This window comes from Sminthopsis crassicaudata, chromosome 3, assembly GCF_048593235.1.
Source record: "Sminthopsis crassicaudata isolate SCR6 chromosome 3, ASM4859323v1, whole genome shotgun sequence".
NCBI classification, from domain to species: Eukaryota; Metazoa; Chordata; class Mammalia; order Dasyuromorphia; family Dasyuridae; genus Sminthopsis; species Sminthopsis crassicaudata.
Genome location: NC_133619.1, coordinates 637852735 through 637858328, shown reverse-complemented (window position 1 = coordinate 637858328; position 5594 = coordinate 637852735). Strand labels below are relative to the sequence as shown.

Sequence of the window (5594 nt, the reverse complement as noted above, 5' to 3'; positions counted from 1 at the left end):
AAACGAGCAGAACCAGAAGATCGCTGTACACTTCAACAATGATACTGTATGAGGATGTATTTTGATGGAAGTGGAAATCTTCAACATAAAGAAGATGCAACTCACTTCCATTGATCAATGATGGACAGAAACAACTACACCCAGAGAAGGAACACTGGGAAGTGAATGTAAACTGTTAGCACTACTGTCTATGTACCCAGGTTACTTATACCTTCGGAATCTAATACTTAACCTGCAACAAGAAAATGGTATTTACACACATATATTGTATCTCGGTTATATTGTAACACATGTAAAATGTATGGGATTACCTGTCATCGGGAGGAGGGAGTGGAGGGAGGGAGGGGAAATTTGGAAAAATGAATACAAGGGATAATGTTATTTTAAAAATTGCTCATGCATATATACTGTGGGAAAAAAAATTCTAAAAAAAAAACAAACCAATCTTTCCTCTACAACAAGACAACTGCATAAATATGTATACATATATTGTATTTAACAAATACTTTAACATATTTAACATGTATCGGTCTACCTGCCGTCTAGGGGAGGGGGTGGGGGGAAGGAGGAGAAAAGTTGGATCAGAAGTTTTTACAGAATAAATGTTGAAAAATTACACATGCATATATTTTGTATATAAAAAGCTTTAATAAAAAATAAAATTTAAATAAATAAATACCTAAATAAACAGTTCATCCTTATTAGAAGAAGAAGAAGAAGAAGAAGAACAACAACAACAACAACAACAACAACAAGCAGCAGCAGCTATGAGACAAATAATGAACTATGCAAAGGAATAGAGTGTTATGCTAAAAAAAAAAAAGAAAGAAAGAAAAAAAGAAAGAAAGTAATCTAGTCCTTAAATCCAAGGTATCTTGCAGATGAGGGTACGATAAAGGGAAGAGAGGAAAGGGGAGGGAAGGGAAGAGGAAGGATATGCTGCTGAAGTGGCCAATCCTACTTGGGTCCCCAGTGGGGCAGCTCCTCCTCACAAAGGTTGTTATTAGTCCTTCATTCTCAGAGAGGACCAAGACATTAGGGAGTGTTAGGTTCTTACTAAGTGCTAAGTCGGTACTTAACAATTCTCTAGTTCTGGCCTTTACTGGGAGTTTTACTTGTGAACTCCTGGGGAGGAGCAAGTTCATTGGTTGAAGTAATTTTCCCCAGAAACCCTTGCGATATCCCACGCCCATTCTCTGGGAGGATAAAAGAGGGCGGCACTCCAGAGAGAGAGTGTGTCTCTGCTCTAGGCCAGACTTGAGGCGACTCTCTGGAAGAAGAAGTCTCTCCTCTAGACCAGAGAGCGATCGGCAGTCTCTGGAGACAACAGCACGTTACAAGGAAGGAGATGCCATGACATGCATTGGAACTGGATTTCAGCCAGGGAGGCAGGGCGGAGTCACCAGAGGAACTAACTTTCTCCTCCAGAACCATGGCCAGAACTTCCCTTCCCAGCAGATTTTTTTTGGACAGAGTGAAGGAGGTCATTCTCTGCCTCATTTCTTACCTAGCCTTCATCACCGAGTGGGTGCAGCCTCAGCCAAAAGGCGAGTTGGTCAGGGCCTTAGCTTAGAAAGGCCATGTTCTCCCATTACATCCAGGGCCATCTCCAGTCATTCCTGACCTCTGTCTATGCTATTGGACCCAGATGACTCTGGAAAAGGAAAGGAGGCTGGTGACTCTGTGTCTATCCTTTTGCCTCTCCCTCCTTTCTCTTTGCACTTTTCTGTCTCCCTCTTTCGCTCTCCCTCCCTTTCCCATCTTCCCTCTTTCTTCTTTTCTGGTCCATATGGTTGAACATCCAGGCATGGGCGAATGGGCCACTGGGAGTTATCGATTCATTGCATTTTTCATCAGGGGATCATCTATATTCTTAGCACATCCAGCATCAAATATACAACCCTATTTTAGGTTCAAAAACCTTCAGCACCCAGCCCCCTCCTACATCCCAGTCTTCTTACATCTTACAGTCCCACCCTGTTCTCTATGATCTGGAGACTCTGGTCTCCTGACTGTTCCTTGAGCTAGACTCCATCATCTCCACATTTGTGCTTTTCTGTGAGTAGTTCCTCATGACAGAGAGGGGTGTCCTGGATTACTTGGCTTTCTTTCATCTCAGCTAAAATTCTCCCTCTTACAAAAGCCTTTTCAGGTCATCCTTAATTCTAGAGCTCTCACTTTGCTGATTATTTCTAATTTATCCCATATCTATTTTGTGTGAATATACTTGTTTACATGCTGTCTCCCCCATTAGGCTGTGAATACTTGAGAGTAGAGATTGTTTTTTGACTCTTTGCCTCAAAGCTTAGCACAGTATCTGGCAGACGGAAGGGGCTTAATAAATGTTTGTTCACAAATTTTAATAGAAAACTTAATCTAGGGGTCAGCAAACTACAGCCAGAAGTCCAAATCTGGCCGACTAACTGCATTTTTTAGTGTGATTCATAAACTAAAATTTTTTTTTAATATTTTTAAAAACAATAAAAATTTTTTTAGAATATAAAAAAGCTCAAGGGCCATACAAACCAGGCAGTGCCACCCCTTCTTTAATCTATTCACATTTCAAATTGTGAGTTAGTTCTACTATTCTTTTTTCTAAAACTATTTTTTCCTAATTGTTTTTGTTTGTTTGTTTGTTCTTCCTTTGTAAAAGCTAGTATTTCATTTCTTCAGTTATGTTTGCTTACCCTATTTTCAGGCAATCCTATTCATTCCCACACACTCTCTTTCCCTCATTCTTGAACCATGTCTACGTTCTCATTTTCTATTCCTTTCTTCATTTTGAAGTTTAACTCATTAATTTCTTGTTCTTTCTTTATCTTGTTTTCTAATTCTTGTCTTTTTTCTCTCTCAGTTAAGTACTTGGGTAAATTCCTCCTCTTCCATGAAAAAGTAAAATAAAATAAATCCTCATTCTTCTATTCCCCTTCAATTTGGTTTATTAATCATGTTTGGGACTGCCTGCCATCTAGGGGAGGGGGTGGAGGGAAGGAGGGGAAAATTCAGAATTGAAGTGAGTTCCAGGGATAATTGTTGTAAAAAAATTATCCATGCAGGGCAGCTAGGTGGTGCAGTGGATAGAGCACCAGCCCTGAATTCAGGAGGACCGGAGTTCAAATCTGATCTCAGACACTTAACACTTCCTAGCTGTGTGACCCTGGGCAAGTCACTTAACCCCAGCCTCAGAAAGAAAAAAAAATTACCCATGCATATGTACTGTCAAAAAAAGTTATACTTATAAAATTAATTTTAAAAATAAAGTATATAAAAATTTGGTTTATTAATTTTTGTTTCATTTTCTTTTCTTTTCTTTCTTTTCTTTGCTGAGGCAGTTGGGGTTAAATGACTTGCCCAAGGTCACACAACTAGGAAGTGTTTAGTAATGTCTGAGATCAGATTTAAACTCAGGTTTTCCTGAATTAAGGGCTGGTACTCTATCCACTGCACCACCTAGCTGCCCTCATTTTCTTTTTCTTCAAAAGGATTTCTTTCCCTTATTTTCTTCATTATTTTTCTTCTTTTTCTACTTTAGACTTTTATTCGTGGTTCTTATACTTACTTTATTCCTTCTTTAATCTCTGTATTCCTTGTAGAATTCCTTGTTGCTTCTAAGGGGCCTCTTTTCCTGTTAAGGGATAACCATCAGAAGCTTAGTTGGAACCTAAAATTTATTTCTTATAGACTAACAATATTTAAGAGAACAGAGAGAGAAAATTCTAACTCAATCTCCCCCCACCTTTATGAGGAGAGAAGATTAGTAGTGTCTAGTGCAAGTTCCTGCTTCCACATCCTGGCAGGAATCAGTCTTTCTTAAAGAAGGGTAGAGGAAGAAATTCTAGAGATACCCATTCTTGCCTCCCTGCAAGCTATTTTTGTATGGACCCATGCAAACACACATAATCTAGGCAAAAACAATACAGGGCACCCACACACACCCCTACATTTCCCCCTCTTTCAAACCCTTCCTTTGCCATCTCCTCCGTTTTCCAAAAGTCCTTTTTTTCCCAGAGAAAGAACAATTTCCCCTTCACTATTTACCACTGACTTAAATAGGGGACATCACACATTCCCCTCTATCTTCATCTTCCTCTGTCCCCTTTATGAGCCTCCCATTCTGTTTGAGTTATCTATAGTGGTGGGTTGTAAAGTATCCTCCACAGTGTTTCAGGCCTGGTCTCCCACCAGTGATTCTTCCATTTACCTTCATTTCTCATCTGTCTCTTCTTATGTACTTTTAGAAAGGGGTATAGTGTATGTTCGAGGAAGCCTGGTTCTGCTGGTGTATGAGGGCTGCTCATCTACCTCTGGGGTTCACCTGATCCACCTGACTCTCATCTCTCACCTGTATCTCCATATAGCAGGCACGGCGGCCACAATCTGGCAAACCAGGCTAAGACAGGCTAAACCAGACTGAGGGTAACTGGAAGCTGTACACACAGGTGGTCCAGATCATGGGGTCTTCTCACTGGAAGCAGCAGTGGCAGTCCCCTGGATGTTTAAGCATCTTTTTTTCTATTTATTTAAGACAAATGCAAAATAGAAAAAGAAAAACCATTGTTATGTACATAGCAGAACATGAGAGGATTCAAAATATGAAACAACAAATTTCTATTTAGAGAAACATATATAACTACATATTGTGTTCAGAGATATCCATCTTTTTTTGCCTCCTTTTAGATTTTCTGTTGTTCTCTGATGTGCACTTTTTACTTTATTCTTTTTCCCCCTTTCCTTCCCACCATCTTTCCCAAGCAGATCACAGTTAAGCACAGATAAATTTATAAATACACACACATATGTACGAATACATATATATACCTATGCATATACACACACACACATTTATATACATAAATATTGTACATACATACTTCCACATATAGGCAAGGTTGTACTATGCTTATTTCTCTGAAGACAGAAAATATCATCCTTCTAAGGTCCAAGCCTTTTCATATTTTTCTAAATTCACCAACTCATCCTATCCTATGCCACAGCAACATTCCAACCTTATACTATCAAGTTGTTTTAGACTATATTAATCCATTACAACCCAAGATCGGAAGAAAGACCCCAGATGGGCATTAACCCCTGTGAAATACTAACACCTCCAGGCTAGTTCCACACAAACACAAAGAGGGGAGCCCTGGGGCTACTGAGACTTGGCTGGAACCATAGAAACTGTCATCTCCTGGACTATTTGTGGAGAAATCTGAATCTGGGAAGACTAAGGGATGATGGTTGATGGGGAACACAGGGACCAGCTGTGCTGCTGAGACATGGCCCTGGGCAAGAAGGAACCAGCACACCGGGAGTGCAGAAGCAAGGGGTAGGGATGCTGCTGGCTGCAGGCACCTGTAGCAGAGGGGAGCTTTTGGGTTAGGGTTCCAGGTCAGAGGGGATACACAAAGTGAAGCTTAAGACACCATTCCCCACCTCACAAATAGAGATGCTTATACTAATACTTCTAATTTTAAAAAAATGAACTGGCAAAGAAGAAAGAATTCCACCATAGAAACAATGGGATAAAAAAGACTAGGGTCCATCTTCAGAGGAAGACACTGAAGTTAAAAAAAAAACTAGCTTCTTCTACTCCC

General features: G+C 40.0%; 1 long non-coding RNA gene across 1 annotated transcript; it reads right to left on the bottom strand.

Moving 5' to 3' along the window:
- Positions 1–864: 864 nt before the first annotated feature.
- On the bottom strand, positions 865–4506 carry LOC141560009 (uncharacterized). Its single transcript, XR_012487613.1, has 3 exons — positions 4343–4506; positions 3560–3625; positions 865–1654 (listed from the first exon to the last, which is right to left on the bottom strand). It is a non-coding gene; the product is annotated as an uncharacterized LOC141560009 (long non-coding RNA).
- Between the last annotated feature and the right edge of the window lie 1088 nt (positions 4507–5594).